Raw genomic sequence first — 19,061 nt, forward strand, 5'->3', positions numbered from 1 at the left:
GGTTCTGAGTCACGATAAGGGAAGTCTCAAGAAAAATATGTTGTCCCTTGGCTGTATGCACTTGGTTGCCTTTTGGCGAGGTTTGTGCTATATTAATACTGCATACATGCGTACTACATGCACCTGGAGCAGTGAGCATCTCACTTGAAGTGTTGCACATCCCACTCTTATGTCCATTATAGCACAATGAGTCCAGCTTGTCTTTAGTCAGCGCACAAGCATTCTGGGGGTCACATGCACATTGTGCAGGAGACAAGACTAGCTATTGGGCCTACTGTGACTACTCTGTGGGAGGAAAAGAAGTGAGTCACCTACAGACCTCCAAGCGGGGGGAGGAGGGCGTAAGGGAGGAGGGCATCAGTTATAAAGCAGCAGACGCAGATTATAGGGGAGCAGTAACATTACTGCGGCTATGGCTGCTCCCTCCAGTGATGGCATAGAAGAGGGTATCTTCTAACCAGGAAAGGGGAAACCACTGATAGAGTGATCAAACTGAAGCTCGCTTTTCCGTAAATCCAGGTTTAAGCAATGCAAATATAGATCATTTTGAGGTATGCTGTGGTTGGCCGCCAAGCTACAAGATGCAATGCAGATAATCTGTGCCTATCGAGCCCATACAAATGAAGGCGTGGAGTCTTAAATTATGATTTGAGATGAGAGTATGTAAGGGAAATTCATGCACAGTACTGTCATAGTGTCTCCTAAGGGTACTTGCAAACATACAAAAAATCAGCGTGCAGGTCAACTACAAATAATGCAAATAATGCAAAAACAGCGTCCAAGTCAACTGCAAATAATGCAATATAAACAAAGCAAATACATATTTATATTTTATGTAAAAATATCATAGCTATTCTAATATTTATTGACACGTATTGGAAGAATGAAAAACGAATACATTTTCTGATATGATGCAATATTTGTGAACTTTGCGTTTGTGAATGAGTGGTATTTCAGATGATCAGGAAAAGCATTTAGAGAAAGCTACCCAATTCACAGTAATAACTGGACCATGCACGCGGATAAAACATAGATATGAGACCAGTGTCCCATGCTTAGATCAATAGTACCAGAAATTGCTCTAGATGCTTCAATTCTTGCCAGCCACATTAGCCGTAAGTGTGGTGCGTCACCGTCACGAGAACAGCGATTGTTAGTCAAGCCATTCATTACCATGGCCAAGAGGTTACATAGTGCCCGATACTTGCCTTCCTATTTAATACCTGTAATGGGATGATTTTCTAAAACGTCTAGTTATTGTAACCCAGGCAACCGAACATTTAATTTGTTATTTTCCCAAGTTAGTTTCTATACTTACTGTCTTGTTATTTTGTCCTTTGTTAGTATTAAGGTGTGCATCTCTGCGAGAGTTTGAATAAATCTCCTGAAGTTTGGAAATTTCATATAGTGGCCATCTTGTTTCTTGGGACTCTAAAAAGAAGCCACACCTCGGCGAAGACACATAGCAAGAAGATGCCTTTGAGAGGAACATCAGACAATATTACCACCAGCACAGAGAGGCAGGCAGTTACCACTAATGTAACTTAGAAAGCACAACATTGAGAGCTTCTTAAGTTATGATAAGGTGGCAAGATAGTACAGGAGGCAAGTCGTTTCCTTTATCTTTTGAGTGGGAAGATGAAGATCTAAAAACAGCAAATTCAAGGTCCTAATAAAGACGAATTACACAAAGTGTGATTTGTGAAAGACTTATAAGGAACCTGCCACATTGAAAGGACAGATGCCAAATTCTTAAAAGTTTACTCTTGAGCGATAAGAACTCAGTGGTTTGAGAGAATGCTGTAGCAGGTTTGTTATTTAGAGAATTCCTGCACTGAAAAGCATAAATGTAGCATAGCAACATAAAAATAGAAAACATATATAATTCAAGATTACATTTCATAATTTCTAGTTTTATATACATTCAATAACAGTTCTGTAGGAACTTTAAAAAAGACATTTCTGTTGATTTGCTGCAGCGGTGACCTCCAGATATCGCTGTATTCATATCAAGAAGTAGAGCTAACATTATAATGTGGTGTTGGAACTTTGGGGTACTTTTGGGAAATGGTGGAGTATCACAGAAACTGACAGTTTCCATTCTCAGGCGAAGGGGCTCCTAATCCTGCCTCCCCACACCCATCTTTCTGGCTATACCGTTTCAGTAAAGCAGCATTGACCACAACATCTGAGATTGTGACTGATGGTGAATGAAGGGGTTCTGGGAGACTTACTCCTCCTCTGAAAAATCACAGTCCTTGACAAACATGTTATGTGGTATGATGGACTTTTTGGTGGATGGAGATACTGCAAAGCGTCATTGTAACTTCCTTTACATATCCCACTCCTTTAATACCAATGCAAGTGTGCGCCCTTAATGAACCTAGGGCACCAAAACAGAAACAGTCCAGAGCGTCAACCTTTAGCCATAGCATCGAGAAGGAAATAAGCAGTTAAAAAAAAGGTTTTAATTATAGTTTTTAATGCTGTGAGATAGCCCGACTTTAAACACTCCTAATGTTTGCTGATAAGCAACTGACTCACAGGGACATACAATGAATTGTTCAGGATCACGGTGTCTGGTCAGACAAGGAAGCAAACAATATGGATTCACTGTTTCCACGCCTCGTACTAAGCCACGCTTTCTTTGTTTCCTTACCTGTTTGCTTCCTGCCCTGGTCTATGTTCTCATTTTGATGGAGACTACTTTGCATTCCAGCATGCATTTATTTTCAAACAATCCTTCTGTGGACCATAGACCTAATCAATCGGGCTCCTCTTTTAGGTGTCGCTATTGCGATCCTTACGCCCCTAGGTGCGGAGTGCTGCACAACTCATGGGATTTAACAAACTGTACTGTGCATTCTTCAAAGATGACTATGCTTCTGGCTTTCTATGCCTGTTATGCGCCACTATTCATCAATTTAAGGCAGCATCGAGGTATCAATCATTTGGTTTCGAGAAACCGCCAATCATCAGTAGTATCAAAGTGTCTGTGGTGAAATTAGGCTTTTTCTCTCTCCCTGCGAGATAGGCATTACAAACTGACCCCTATTACTTCACAGGGAAGTGTGGTCACTGATTTAGATAACTTAGCCTCACTGACAAGGTCTAAGGCTATTCAAAAATAGTTAAATACAATTAAATGGTTGCATCAAATAAGCGCCCCAGTGCCCTCACTGCAGCTTTCAACAGCACATTAATGGGTAAGATCAGGTTACTCAATGAGTGCCAAATCTAAAGTGTTGTTCTTTCACATTAATATATTTTTCTATAGCACTGAAATTAGAGAAACTGAACCAGCAGGAACTCTAGCTTCTGTGACTGGTAGAAAGCACACAAAATGGCAATAGGAAACAGTTGCAAGCTCATCCATTTGTCTAGCCAAGGGGTCCCGCGGAGAAAGGTGCAACGCAGACACCAGAAGGAAGTTTATTTATTTACTTATTGGCAGCTTTACACAGCGTGGAAGAGCCCCTTACCCAGGAACCATTCCGTGCAATCCTTTGACAAACTTTGCAATATCTAATAAAATAGCAAAAAAAATAGCAAAATGACAAAATAATATAAAATGATAGTAGTGATATGATATAGATTGCAGCAAACAATAAAATAGGACTGTAAAACTATATGGTATAAATATAGGAGAAGCCACTTAAGGTGAATTGAGAGAGCAAGCCAATAGCCACACTGAATGGTGATTAGAACATTTCCGACCACGGTATCCATTCCAGAAGAGTGTCGCGGTTATTAAAGTTGGAAATGCTGATGAAATTGTACGTTTTTTGCTCTTTTTTGTAATGTCATAAAAATGGAAAGACTGGTATCGAAAAGCAACCCTGCCGTCTCTTTCTCCATCCATCCATCTTTTTCCTCTCTTCTCTCTCACATCTCCATCTGTTGTACCTTGCCACTCTCAGATGGTCTGGGAACCCCTTTGGAAGCCATATCAGAGATATCAAAACCACGGAGTCAGAGACTTGTGAACCTGAGACAATCAACAAGTATGTGGCAGAGGGTGGACATGGAAGTGACTGAAGGAAACTTGGAGCCAATTCATTAGGTGAAGACTAATTATCAGTCATTACACCTAGAGGGACTGCTACAATGTAGTCACATTCAGCGAGGGAAGGCGTATACCAAAGGCCCCGCTACAAGTGATGTGGGAGTCCCAGATCTACGCATACTCCCGAAAGTACCAATTTCAAACATGGGGGGTTGGGCCTATATTCACGTCCAAGCTAGGCCACAAGTACAACTAGTAAACAAAAGGGGGGATTGGATGTATCAATAACTTGAGTTTCTTTAGAATAAACCTTCTTCTTGACAAATAAACAAGGTTTGGCGTTTTTATTTCACCATATAAATAAAAACACCAAACCTTGTTTATTTGTCAAAAAGAAGGTTTATCCTAAAGAAACTCGAGTTATTGATACATCCAATCCTCCCTTTTGTTTACTACCCGAAAGTACCAATAGCACGGGTATTGGTACTTCATGGTTACAGGAATACAAAGCCATCATTAAGGTCTTTGCACTCATAAATGGGGGGAAATGCAAGGATCGCCGTTTCTACTCTGAACCCTGCTTGTTTTTCTACATTTCTAGGCCTATTTTCAACCTTATATTTCATCTACTTTTAGTATGCAAAATGTCCAGGTAAGGATAAACTGGAGTTGTGTTTTTTTGTGGGGCTTGCAAGTCCTGATTTGGCTGGTAACTTATGTTACGGCTGAAATGGGAATAAGAAGGTACCCAGAAAGTGTCTCCCAGTTGGCTCGAGGATGGCCCATTACACTGTGCACTTCTCAAAGCTACAAGATCCGCTGTCTGGATCCTCAGAATGGAATGTCCGTGTCTGCAGCCTGAAATGAGGGTAGCCCAAAACTGTCTGCCAGCATCTCCTTAATTCCTTCCATTTTTCTCGTTGATGCAAACCACATACTTCTTCCTTCGCCGCCTTTCACCTTGACATATCCCACACACCACGACACACCGTGTGGATGATGCTTCTGGATGCACATTCATTTTGTTTCCTCTTGGATATTTTTCTCTTTAACTCCGTTGCCCTTGTTCTTAACAGATGTGTGACTGGGGACGAGCACGTTGCTGTGCTACGTGGTTCCCAGATTCTCGTTGTTACCCTAAGTTAGGGCACACATTGCGGATAAAGCCATCTAGGCAAGTAAGAGAGCAACTGATGTAATCAAGGGATACCAGCCATGAGGGGTTCTGCTTTCCTTTTACAGACATTTGCAGGTTTCCTGTAGTCAGCCTATCATAGACGAAAGGTCACTGATGGGGCGGGGGGTGCTTGAGCTCTTATCTAAGACCCAAGCTCTACCTCCGAGATTGTCCGCTATGTTCTAGGTCGCACGGACACAGCGTATGAAATAGTTAAGGACCCAAGTTCACCGGTCCCTGCTGTTCTCCAGGGCAGAGTTCTAACAACGCGTCAGTACCAGGAAGAAAAAGCTGTCACCCTCCACATACAGGTGCAATAGGCCAAATGGCCAATTAACACCGACAACAGAATCACCCTTACTCAGCTGGTCTGCTCACTGCTAAAGGCAGACAACAGAGCTACCTCTCACCTGTCGTGGACATCAAAACTATCTGTCCCCAGTCACAGACACCAGAACCACATGTGGCTCCCTTGACACAGCCAGCACAGCTATCCCTTACTTGCCTGAGACAGCAGAGCTTTCCATCACCTTCGGCAGATAGGTACTCAGTACAGGCTGATATTGTACTGAGTACCAATAGCAGAGCATTGAAGACAGCAGTGCTATCCCTCACCATTCACAGACAGCAGAGGTGTACTTCATTAGTTGCAGACACCAGAGTTAGGCCTTGCTTCACTGAGCAGTCTCTGGACCAGTGTGTGTCTGACTGTCTGTCTTCTTGTCTGTTCTACATTCATCAGTTTATCCCAGGGACCCTGGGACTTAGAACTGCAAGGCTAAGGGTGTTCATGGGACAGGGAGCCAGGGACTTAGGAAAAGAGATTACAGAGATGATTTTGGGAAAACAGAGAGGGAAACACACAGGGTGCACAGGGACAGGGGAACTGTCACAACCGAGAAACACTGGGCCAGGAAGCATCAGCTACACCAACACAGTTACTTTAGACCCCATAACAACTGAAGAGATGGTTCCGTTTCAACTACAAAGTGGCAGTGAATGAGGAACAAATATTGTCATGTTTCCATTAGACCCTAAATCAAGTGTAAAACACCCCAGAAGAACAGAAGGCACATACACACACACACACACACACAGGTTTCCATAGAAAAACTTGGACAGGCAACCACACAAGGTGCATGCATACACAGGCACATGATACATTGCCCTTAGACGAGAAGTATGCCATATTTGGCACGTCAGAAAAAAAGCCTCAAGACATAAGGTCATGCTGCGACCACCACACAGACACAAACCACTGTATGGCTGACATTCACACAGGTTAGGTTGATGGTGGCAAACCAGCCCACTTCACAAAATACTCCAATAAGAACAGCCCACATCTCAAAACCACACGCCCACGCCAATGCAGATCTGAATGAAACCTCCTAGTAGAGAAGTTTTGCTGTATGTATCACCACACATGCCAAAGTCTACACAATGCGCTACACGGCCATACAATTGCAGAACAACAGTAAACACAGTATATATTAACCGTTATCTGAAATATGAAGGTTTCTATTTAGTTTGTTTGTCTTATCCAGTTCCACCATATCGTTTTATTACATTCAGCTGAAAATCTGCGCAAGGGTCCCGTGCTCTCCATGCCACAGGAATCCAGTTATCCTGGCTGATGAGGGGTGATGCCCCGAAACCGGTCCCAGGATGCTTGTTTCCAGTCCAGGCAGGACCTGGCCTGCCATTTCAGGCTGGACTATGTTTCTTTGGGGAACAGGGCCAAGACTGATTTGCATATGGCTGGGTTCAAACTGAAATGGCACGGTGAGCAAAAACAATGGATTTAGTCCCAGATCTCTGTACTGGGGTGAATGTATGACACTGATCAGCACTTTCACCACCCATTGTTCTTTTTGCATTGGAGACCCAGTTACCAGGCACGCTATTTGGTCTCCATCCACTAGCCAAGATATGTAAATGATGGTATTTCCAGTAGCCATTATCTCTCCACGGGACTATAATACATATGACATCAGTGAGGGATCTCGCTGACAACAAGCAGGTCATTCACCTTCGAGTGCATCCTTTCATGAGTGGCCTAAAGCCCGTTGGATGTAGTACGGGTACCAATATTGTTAGATATGTTTCCCAAAGCATAGTGCAGACACCACACTATACTCTCATAGTCACAATATCAGTGCAATGACAGACGTTACAGTCTATGCATTGTGCTTGAGAATGTGCGCTGCTGCCTCCAACATGACGCAAACAGAAAACACCTGAATTGAAATAATCTAAATGTGATGCTTTATGGGCCTAGGAGCACAGCCCATCAGAATCTTCACTCGTCTAAGATACTGATCTTGTTTTAATGGAGAATTGGATTGTAAATGTTCCATCTTAACCTGTGGATTATATGTTTGACCAGAACTTAATGTTTGCCCATCTCCTAGACCTGTATGTAGGCTCCTCAAATGATGCATAGTCGAAGGGCCCCATTCCAAGGAAACCGTAGAGCCCGTCTCACAACTCGAGTGGGGCCACACCTCTGGCAGAATCAACACCTGAAAACTGAACTTTTGGGGTGCAGATCTCATGAATGGGAACGAGAATTGACGCTAAAGCATGAACACTTCCAGAACAACAACCGAGCACAAAAAAGCATCAACAGGTCTGTGGGAAGCATGGATTTTTCTTGAAATCAAATATTCAAGACAAAATGTCCCTGCCATCCATTCCTGAAACCCCGTGTGGCTTGCCTTAAGGAAGAGGAGCCAGAGTGCACTGGCCCAGGCTCACACATGTGTGCAGCGCAGACTCTGGTGTCCAGCGCACTAGTACATACACACCGGAAGAAGGAACCGCTCTCTTTTGTACACCCACACGTTTGGCATGTGTTGTTTAGCTTCAGAACGGTGGATGTTTATTAAGGATTTTGCAGCCACACACTCCTCCAACAGTATAATATTTGGTAAGCTTGTGGATACACAGGTGTCCTCATGCAGGCTGCATACACTGCTGGGTGCACCATATACAACCTGACGTGCCCGCCTGCATCACCAGGGTGACAAGCATGCAGTGTGCCGCTCCTGCCTTCCCTCAGCTCACCTGCTAGCATCAGCCTGCTGCAGCCATTACAGTCCCAGTGACCATCCCCTGACAGCAAATATCACATGCCCATCAGCCATCGCTGATCATGCAACAAGGGGGGGGGGGCAATAGGCATAGTGTACTGTAGTGACCACTGTTTGTACTTAAATGCAAGTCTAACCCCTCCTGCTGCACCCCAGTGATGCATTGTGCAACTCACCCCCAAAGGAAGGGCTCCGGTGCTTAATAACTATGCCCACGGGATACAGATTTTCTATACAGAATGGATCATACATACGACGGTAAAAAAAAACCCAACAATATTTCACTATATTCGCCCCCCAAAAGAATATACTACAATCAATGGCTGAGACAGTGTGCGCGCGGCCCTTGCGTTGCATGTCGGTGGGCTTAAGGGGAACGCTGATTTATGCATTAAAACGGGGGCTTGGAGCCTGCTGCGGGGGCCTGCACGGGGCATGCTGCAGTGTATGCTTGTCCCTGTAGAGATGCCCTAAGCAGATGCGAACGGGGGTCACACAGCGGCTGGACGTTTCTGCACCCCATGCAAGGGTTAAACATATCTGTTCCACCGCACACACCAGCGCGCCCGCTCAATGCCCGGCCCGCCAACATGTGTCCTTTATTCCCAGTGGGCTCCGGATTGCTAGATTACCCGGCGCTGCTGGAGCGCGTCTCACGCCCCCTCCACCCGCCACCATCGCGGGATGAAAATGCTGGAGTCGTTACCTTGGTTCAGGGCGGGAGGCGGCTGCGTTACCCGGCGGTGGCAGGCACAGGGCGGCGCGTCCGACGCTCCATGGGCAGGCGCCGGCCTAACACCGCGCATCCATGCGCACGCTCTCCGCCGGCACTCTCTCTCCGGGCTGCTGTTCTATTGCTTGAATCCCGCCCCAGCCCTTCCTTCCCCTCCCCTCTCCTGGGCTGTGTGCGGGGAGCTACCACATCCCCTCTCCCGGGCAGCTAACGGTCTCCGGGAGAGGCACTGGCGGCGGTCCAGGGTGCGCCACGCCAGGACGCGCAGGGGCCGGCTGCCCGGGCACACGGGCACGACAACAGACAGAGCCTGCCTGGCAGCAGCTGCGGTGCCGCGGCCCCTCCGCCGGCTCCAAGCCCTGACTCCCTTTCCAACAGCTCACGTGCAGACAAAAACAGACTTTAAATGAAAGGAGGCTGGCAGTGGGGGATGGGAGGCGGGGAGACCGAAGCAAGGAAGACAGCAGCAGCCTCTGGTGCTGCGTCACGTGGGAGCAGGCAGGCAGGCACCCCTGGAACACGCAGGGTTGCTGCAGGCCTGCCTGCTTGCCCACAAAGAGGGCTGGGAAAATTTCCCACAATGTTGGCACCACGTTCTGCAGAACATAGGTACGTGGAGGTGTAAACGTTAAATAAAAGATACATTTTGTAAAAATACATCTCTTACCATTTAAATTTTCTGGAAGGACCGCAGCAGGAAGGCGAAGTTGTGGCATCCTCTGCTGACTAGGTCAGACACCCCACCCTAGAGGAAATCTGCCCCCAGACTGACACACCCCAGTCACTCATGAGTCACCAGAAGTAAAGGCCCGGTCAGTTGGGCTTTCTTCAGGGCTCGGTCGGTGTTCAGGCTTCATATAAACGAGGATGACAGTGCGGGTGCGAGGAAGATGGTGTTTTCTATAATTTTCAGTAAACCATAGGACTCCTAAAGTAAAGGGTACCAATGACTCAGAATGCTTCCACGTCCAATACGTTCCTCATTAAGATGCTCTTCAGAGAGTGTGCCCTGCCTCCTCCCTTCATGCACATGTATGATCTTTACTAGAGACAGATAGTCAGGGCCACTGGAATTATGCGATTGTGAGGTTGCAGCGTTTTTTGCATAATTATAGATTTGCCACACAATCCAACAGTTGCATAATCTGAAGGTTTTAACAACAGAAACATTTTTATAGCTCAAACGATTCAAAAGCTAATAAAAACGTAGCCACACAGGTTGCCGTGAAAGTGGAAGGCTCTCTTTGCAAAGGTTGACTGATCACTTTTTATTATTCTTATATTTGGGCATTAAACTGGTACTAAAGAGGTACAACGTATGCCCAGGTAGTGCTAACAAGAGTAAAAATGACAAAATAATGAAGTAATACTTACACCCAATGTGGCACAATATACAGCATAATTTGCCTTTTCTTGCAGAGTAATGTAGTCAACCCTGCCGCATAATTTGGCCCTCAACTGCCGTATAATTCTAGTGGCCCTGCAGATAGTCCAAGATACATGCTGACGACATGTTATGTGCAGCCATGTCTTCACAATAACTATATTAAAAGACAAGATTTGAATACGGTGCTTGCGCCTGCAGTGGAAAAAACTGTATATTTCTATGCGGTAGCCCCTGCACTGGCCCTCATGACACTTTATTGACATCGACTGGGAAGACATTCAGATATCCTGAGATGTCTGTAGCTGGAAGTGTATCCCAATATCGGGGAGCCGGCAAGGCGAGGACACCGCAGGGTGCAGAGTACATGCGGCAGCCCCTGCCCTCCACTTAGTCAGCAGCTTTTAGCAGCCAGGGATTTCCTGATGAGTGGGTCTTCCCGTCAGAAAAACTACTAAATAATTTTACTCACCATATGTCCGCCTCTGCAGTCCAAAACACCCCTCCCACTCTAATGGGCTTCCTTGCCAGAAGTGAACATGTGCAACGCATGTTACTTCACACTACAAGGTCACAAGGACCCATCTTTTATTGCTAAGTATCACCATCGGAAAGAATCAAAACATTTGTTTTCCTTTTGAGACTTTGATAGATATTAAAGTGCTCTAAAAATGGTATATTCCATGATTCTTGCAATTCATTCTTTTTCCCTGGCACAAGAATGTGTAAATCTGCTTATTCAGGACACTGCTCTCAGGAGTCAGCCTGTATATTGTCCTATCTCATGGGTCTCTCCGACCCCTTTGCACACCTTTCCCTCCTGAAGGTCAGTGCATCCTTGGACATTTGCTTCACTGCAGCAGGTGTATGAATGCAAGTATGAATGTATGTATGTATGTATGCAGCTGACTTCCTCTTCAGTGGTAGCATGTTGCAACCCCAGGGGACTGCATATAAGCATCTGGGATTTCATAATGTCCTGTGCCAGACAGTGATAATCAAACATGGCGTCAGATCGAACATGAGCCGTACTTCCGTATGGTTATCGATTGCATAGATTGCCTTCATGAACCTTCCCATCCAACCCCACCGCCCCTCTCCCTCTATCCTTTCTCTGTGGTCTTGTACTTTACAGGTGTTGGTGATGACATCAGAGGTCTGGTGCAGATGTTCCCTCCTTCTTTTGTCAGCGTACCAAGAACTAACAGTGGGCTTGAAGCTCACCCATTGCTTACCATTGGTTGGCTATATTTTCACTCTCACTTGCTTGCTTCTTACTTGATGGCTTGCCTTCTTTATTTGTGTTTGTCCCTGCCCTCGAGCACATCCTCTTTACTTGTGTCCTTCCGCTGCTCACATTTATTGAACTACTTTCTTCTTTTTGCTTATTCACTCCATGAGAGTACACACGTTTTCCAGTAGTCTCCCTTGTGCGCTTCTCTCCTCCTGGTTGCCGTGTTGTTCTCTCTCACCCATGTGTTTCTCTCCCCTGTGCTCTATGTTTCTATATCTCATTTGTCTGTTTCTTCCTGTTTCCCGTGTTGCTCTCCATTGAGTGCTGCTTTCCCCCTCCTCCCTGCCATTCCCTGTTGCTTCCCGCTCTCCCCGACTTCTCTGTTGTCCCCGCCTCCACAATCCAATTTGTATTATTTTACCTTACATTTTAACTTTTTTGGCAGAGAAAGGTAGCAAATTGCTGACAGTCCTTTTGCTTTCTAAATGAAAGCTTCATTATACATACCTAAAAATGAAGAGCCCACCAGCAGCATGTTTTTTTTTTTACTTTTGTTCATACTGTACAGTAGAAGCTGTACAGCATGAACAAAAGGTATATCCATAGCCAAAAGGTATATTGGCGTTGCCAATGCTTGTTAAAATTATCTTTTTGGCTTTGTGAGGGGATTAACAAGACTATAAACCACAGGCTACAAAGTTAGCAGAGCATCACACATCACTGGACTGTCAGAGTGTTTCCTTTGCTACTTGCATGGCGAAGTCATCACAATGCAGTGATCTCTTTCCTGCAAATAGATGCTTTGCCAAATTCCTACAGCAGCCCCTACGTTAAAGGTGTTCTTAATGTCTTTTATGTCAGTGACTAAAATGTGGTGGAGACTAGGCAGCAATCCCAATATCCCTTATGGTGCAAGTGGGGATGTTTTTCTACATCCTAGATTTTAGACAGTCAAATTCTACTATTTACTGCACAATTTTCAAAGAATTGTCTAAAATGCCACCGGTTTCACAACACGTTGAAATAGTCAAAACACGTAATTTAGCATTACTCTTTGCTACGGACATCAATAAAGTATGGCTAGACTTTGGAAAATGTACCACTTCTCTTACTACCCCTGCTCTCAGACGTCAAGAAGACGGCAACAGAAACAGAAAGTAAAACAGGGCTCTAAGAGCTGTGTTTACTTTGTCTAGTTTCCCCTCCTTGGCTTTCTATATAACATCATTTGCAAATAAGAGATTTTTGAATGTCTCAAAGTGGAGCAACCCATTGATATAATTGGTGATCAAAGCATTCATGATTTAACTGCCACTACAGCTGACATATAGGTGAATTTTGTAGTAGGGTATATGTATGTAGAAGCTTTCTTCACTTTTGCTTTCTGTATACTTCAGTTGTTTCTATCCAGTCTCTTCCAAGTAGGTTCTTAGCCATTCAATTGGCTGCGAAGCTACTTGGAAGCACCGGGTTGAGAACAACACATTTATCACAATCTCACCCTGTAAAGTAAGCGAAGCTATGCTCTAGGCTCAACTTACTTTACAGGCCAAGTAAGTACTACAGAGACCTTATAGGTATAGGTAGCATATGTGAATTAGGTAACACCAATGTTACAGTCTTAGATCTCAGATAGCAATAGTCATAATTATGCCAAAAAAGTTATACCAGTATAATGATGAATTGCCTTCATCTGTGTCATTCAATTAGAGCAATATCAGCAAGTGCCACATGACACTAAATAAATGTCAGCAGCAATAAGTGTTTCCACTCAATATATCTAATCCCTCAAATTTCAACTTTCAACATCGTATATAAGTAGAACAATTGGGTACGTAAACATCAGCTTTCAATTTTCTTAGTCCTTTCCATGCTCATGACGGAACGGTTCCGTCATGAGCATCGGTTGAGCTGTGCTCATGACGGAACTGTTCCGTCATGACCACGCCCGTTTCCGTTAGGGCTCAGCACCCGGCGGTAAATCGTACCGCACGCAAGGTGTTAAGATGCCCATTTTGGCCACAAGAACAAGCGTTTTGGACAAACAATTTCCCTTCTCTTCCATCTTGTCATTTTATGGAAGGACATATATTTTGCAGCCAATATCATTTTTGAGTAAGTATATTTAGCTCCCCAAGAACACAAATCTCGATGAGAGTAAAAGGCCTGATATCAGGCAGCGAAGGCAAGCTTCTCTGGTTTCACCCAGTTATTTTCGTGAATCTCCGAAGGGGATGTTGATTGGCATTGTGATTATATATTTTATTTGTATGTTAAATGTTGACAGGCCTGTCAGTTTTCTCTCGTTGCCCACTAGAGTCAGCACCAGGAGGCCGTATGGCAGCTGTGAGCTAAATACAATGAATTATAATTCTTATTATACTATAGCTACTTCAATATTTGACTTTAATATTATTCTAAGTAAACTGGTCTATAAACTGCCGTGCCTGAGGATTCATTTTTAAAATGATTTAAAAATTTGAAGAAACTAGTCTAGAAAAAAATGAAAAATATGCGACATGTCATTGTTATTGTTTAATTAGTATTCCGAATTCGTGATACTTCTGAAAACTATTGAGGATTTGAGGATCATGACATTTGATGAAAATGGAAGTCTGAACGTTCTGTTAGGAAATGGAATGCAATTGCTACCATATGTTTCTGAACAAGTGCTCGCCAGTTTCTTTCACATATCACCGCAAAGGCTGGCCATTATAGTTTAAATAGAAACAAAATAAATATAAATTACAGTCAGATGTTGGCTTCTTGGAGCTAGTTGTGCATCTGTGTCAATGTTGGCCAAAATAATTTTATGAGTCCAAAATGCTAACGGAATAGATTTCTCTTCAAATATTCAGAGTTAACAATGTGTTCTATTATATAAAATAAGGCCGTTTTTTAATACTCCAATTTTTCTTTGAAATTCTGATAACAGGTGTTTATTATCAATGCTATTCGTTTAACCATCTCAAAAGCATTTAAGGTGGAGCGACTCCACCAAGTTTCAAACCTTGATCACTCAGCTAGGCATACACCACTGCAGCTGATTCATTAATGTATGCATTAGTCCACAGAAACACCTAAACTTCGTGTAACTTCGGATTTCAGTTAACTTCTTCTTCTGGTACAAACTGAGCTTTTGGAATTAGGAGGCAGAAAAATGAAAAAACGATAACATTAAGGTCAACATTTTGAAAATTGGAAGTGGATGTTTAGACACGAAAAGACAGAGAGGCAGCAGAAACACACAAATATCGTTTGTCTTTCTGACCTGGATAGGTGTATTAGGCACAGGGTAAGTAAGGGGAGCAGGCAAAATACAAATGGTAAAACACACTATATAACGGAGGGTCTAAGGGCAAGTTTTACGACTCAGAACTGGACACATGCCCCTATTCATTAACTTATAACAACAAAAGGTATCTAGGAGTCACGACCCAGTGTTTTTGCTCGAGACTTACCACCATGTGACTTACAAGTTAGACTGTGTATTTATTCAAGTGCAAAAGACATTCAGCTACTCATATATTCAACATGCAACTTGGGTAGGAATTTTTCCCATCAGTTGCCGCTCTGTACCACCATTATCACATCATTTGGGTCCTCCTTACCCAGGAGTCAGTACACAAAGTCAATCACACTGTGACAGGTGTGGAGACTATGTGAGTGAGGAGACCGATGTCATTTGTGTTTATGATGGTATCAAATATGGTGTTGAAAGAATTATTTTACACCTGAGGGGAAGCAGTGCAGTGAAGATAAAGTGAAAGTGAGTAAAATTGGGTGAAACTGAGTAGAAAAAGTGATTTATTAGTTTCTCTCAGACCCCCAAGGCTAAAAACAAGTGAAAAAAGTAGATTTGACAAAATATCTACTGGCAAGTGGTCGACATGTTTCTGCATATAATTGGATGGTTTCCTATGCATTCATCAGGACCTTGATGTTGCTACTGCTTGCATTAAATAAGTGAAGAAAAAGTAAAAGGGAAAAATTTCACCTGAATATCAGGTGTAGAATCTCCGCCACAGTCCGATATTTGTGGGGATGGCGCCTCACCTCACCTGGCAGCAGCTCAGGTAGAATAGGAGCACCGCTCTCTCCGTCGGTGTCTCCAAGCGTCCCTCTGGGCTATTCTGGGAGGCGGAGAGAGCGGTGCTCCTATTCTACCTGAGCTGCTGCCAGGTGAGGTGAGGCGTCATCCCCACAAATATCGGACTGTGGCGGAGATTCTACACCTGATATTCAGGTGAAATTTTTCCCTTTTACTTTTTCTTCACTTATTTAATGCAAGCAGTAGCAACATCAAGGTCCTGATGAATGCATAGGAAACCATCTAATTATATGCAGAAACATGTCGACCACTTGCCAGTAGATATTTTGTCAAATCTACTTTTTTCACTTGTTTTTAGCCTTGGGGGTCTGAGAGAAACTAATAAATCACTTTTTCTACTCAGTTTCACCCAATTTTACTCACTTTCACTTTATCTTCACTGCACTGCTTCCCCTCAGGTGTAAAATAATTCTTTCAACACCATATTTGATACCATCATAAACACAAATGACATCGGTCTCCTCACTCACATAGTCTCCACACCTGTCACAGTGTGATTGACTTTGTGTACTAACTCCTGGGTAAGGAGGACCCAAATGATGTGATAATGGTGGTACAGAGCGGCAACTGATGGGAAAAATTCCTACCCAAGTTGCATGTTGAATATATGAGTAGCTGAATGTCTTTTGCACTTGAATAAATACACAGTCTAACTTGTAAGTCACATGGTGGTAAGTCTCGAGCAAAAACACTGGGTCGTGACTCCTGGATACCTTTTGTTGTTATAAAATACAAATGGTGTCATCCCTAAATGGTTCACATATTACCTCAAAAACCGCTCCTTCAATACACAAACAGAAAATTCTCTCTATATATAATGCCTTCCTTCCTGAGTCCTTGATAGGACTCTCAGGGACAACCAGTGTCGGTCAACCCGCCATCATCTCAAGCTAAACTCTTACAAATGGAGTTTCTTCCAATCCCCCCATCAAGTGCCTCCACTCCTGTTTATCCACTGGAGTGCAATCAATGACTGGCATACCTAGGATTCATCATGAGCAAGAACTTGACTCCCCAAGAGCAACCCTGTTCGTTGTTCAACAGGGGATACTTCCATCACAGACTTAAACATCTCATGCTCTGAGAGGGGTTCATGCAAGTAGTACAACCTCTTGTGTTATCTAGATTACACTATTACTACAACTCCCAACTCATCAAAGGAATTCATAAGATGCACCCAGCTCCTCTCAAGGCAGCTCGGCATGCTGCGCCAGGCTAGCAATAGGTACTAGAAGGATTAACCACATCACTCCTCTTCTGGTAACTCTCAAAATACTTTTTTTCGAGTATCTTTGAGCATTTTTAAACTGGCATTCATATCATTTAAGACAATCCATTCCAGTATTCCAAACTATCTTGCAGAAACTGGTCACGTGGGGTGGTCTTCACTACCTTAGACACTCTGACAAACTTCTATTTGAAATTCCTTCCTTTAAGGGAAAAAACGTTTTCAACAGTCCCTTCTCAGAAGTTCTCCCACATTCTCTTTCACAAACTCACTCACACCACTTTTCAGAAAAGTACCAACTTATAAGATCTTCAAAAAAGATTTAAAAATGTTACAGTTCCAATGGCACTTCCACATCAATGGTTCACAATTTGCACTTGGAAAGACTTGAAATAGTTCAAATTCTGCTGATTTTTTTTCTAATGTTGTTATCATGGATGATAAAAAAAAATGTTTTGGACTCTGTTATGGTTGTTTCACTCCATATATTTCCAGTATATTAAATCAACACTTCACAGCATCTGAATACTTTTCCACAACTCTAAAACAAATGGATCGAACAGTCCAGACCACCAGAATTCTTCAAGTCCATGCTGGTTCCTATTCTAATTTAGACACTGGACGCAAGTGATCTAGTCTTACAGCCTTCAGAAAAGACCAGCCTTGCCTGGTTGATCCATTAAAAACCTCACAGCTGTTATTCTGCGGGTGATATACTCAAGAACAAACATTTCTCCACAGGGAGCAAAATAATGAGGACAAGAAAGTCCCTCCCCGGAAAGGTTGAAAGGATTAGGAACAATCTTGATTCCTTCTGACAAAGGAGTGCCTGGATATGGGTAATAATATGGGGAGCCTGTTTCTAAAGTAAACTCAATTCAATATTATAGACAACACGTATGAACCGAGTGCTGTATTGATAGTGCAGGCCCATGCACAGCTTGCATAAACAGATCCTAACTGTAGGCAAGGGGAAATAGGTCCATGTGATTCTAATCTTATTTGTGAGGGGCGAGTTACTGGACGATTCCACGAAAGGGAAAACACACTCGATGAAAAGCGAGAAACCCCCTGTGGGTCTCATGGAATCCTTATTAAATCATTTTATTGATTTGGTGCAAACTATTGCTGGTAGGAACTGAATGTAATGGTGTAATGTCATTAGGTACTCTCTCTCAATAGCAATGAGGGCAGAGAAACATAGCCAGCTTCAAGTGAACTGTAAACATGTTTCTAGATCTTTTCTAGGAGTGTATATTTTTATAAGATCAGAATTTGTGACAGCCGTGCATTTGAGTCAAACTCCTATTACTATTTCTGCATCTCTCTTGAGCAAATATAGATTCCATGTGTGCATGGTTAAAGAGTGCATGCAGGGCTATGTACATAGGTTTGAGGGTATATATATATATATATACATTTAAAAAAAAAAAATGTCACAGAAGAACTAAAGAAATTACAATTAAACATTCAAGCACAACGAATTACCCCTAAATATCAAACTTAAAAATATTTCGAACTAATGAATAAGTTAAAAAACAACAATGCCATTGTCATCAACAAATCAGACAAAGGAGGTAACGTCGTAATATTGAACTGAAATAAATATGTAAAAGAGGCATATCGACATCTTAACGATGCAGCTTGCTATTGTAAAATCAACATGGCACAAGTAAAAAGGATACAAAAGAACTATAGGGACAAACTGAATGTATGGAGAAGGGAAGGTCTTATCTCCAAAGATGAATTAATGTTTTTAAATAATGATTTTCCAATGTTACCTAATATGTATTTCATTCCAAAGGTTCATAAGAACGAATTGCCCATCCCGGGGAGGCCCATTGTTTCGGCAATCAATAGTCCCTTTGAAAATACATCAAAATATGTTGATTTTTATCTCCAGGATTTTGTGATCAATCTTCCAACATATATTAAAGACACTACTAACTTTTTATTCCAACTGAGCAATCAAGTATGGTCAGATGAATATGTTTACCTTACCATGGACATTACTGCCCTATATACTAGTATAGCCCTCTCAGATGGATTAAGAGCAGTAGAATACTTTTTGGGCAAAAGACCAATTGAGATGTACT

General features: G+C 43.0%; 1 protein-coding gene across 10 annotated transcripts in view; it reads right to left on the bottom strand.

Moving 5' to 3' along the window:
- FRMD4A (FERM domain containing 4A) overlaps positions 1–19,061 on the bottom strand; it is an 814,406-nt gene that overhangs the window by 371,010 nt on the left and 424,335 nt on the right. Inside the window, exon 1 of one of the 10 annotated variants that reach the window (XM_086919684.1) lies at positions 8,982–9,418. The exons of 8 other annotated variants lie outside the window; for them this stretch is intronic. The gene's annotated coding sequence lies outside the window, so the exon portion shown is untranslated. Of the gene's footprint in view, positions 1–8,981; positions 9,419–19,061 lie in introns of those variants that run through there. One more of the 10 variants, XM_086919681.1, reaches the window with a different exon arrangement.

Source organism: Lissotriton vulgaris, chromosome 1_1 (assembly GCF_964263255.1).
Source record: "Lissotriton vulgaris chromosome 1_1, aLisVul1.2, whole genome shotgun sequence".
NCBI lineage: Eukaryota > Metazoa > Chordata > Amphibia > Caudata > Salamandridae > Lissotriton > Lissotriton vulgaris.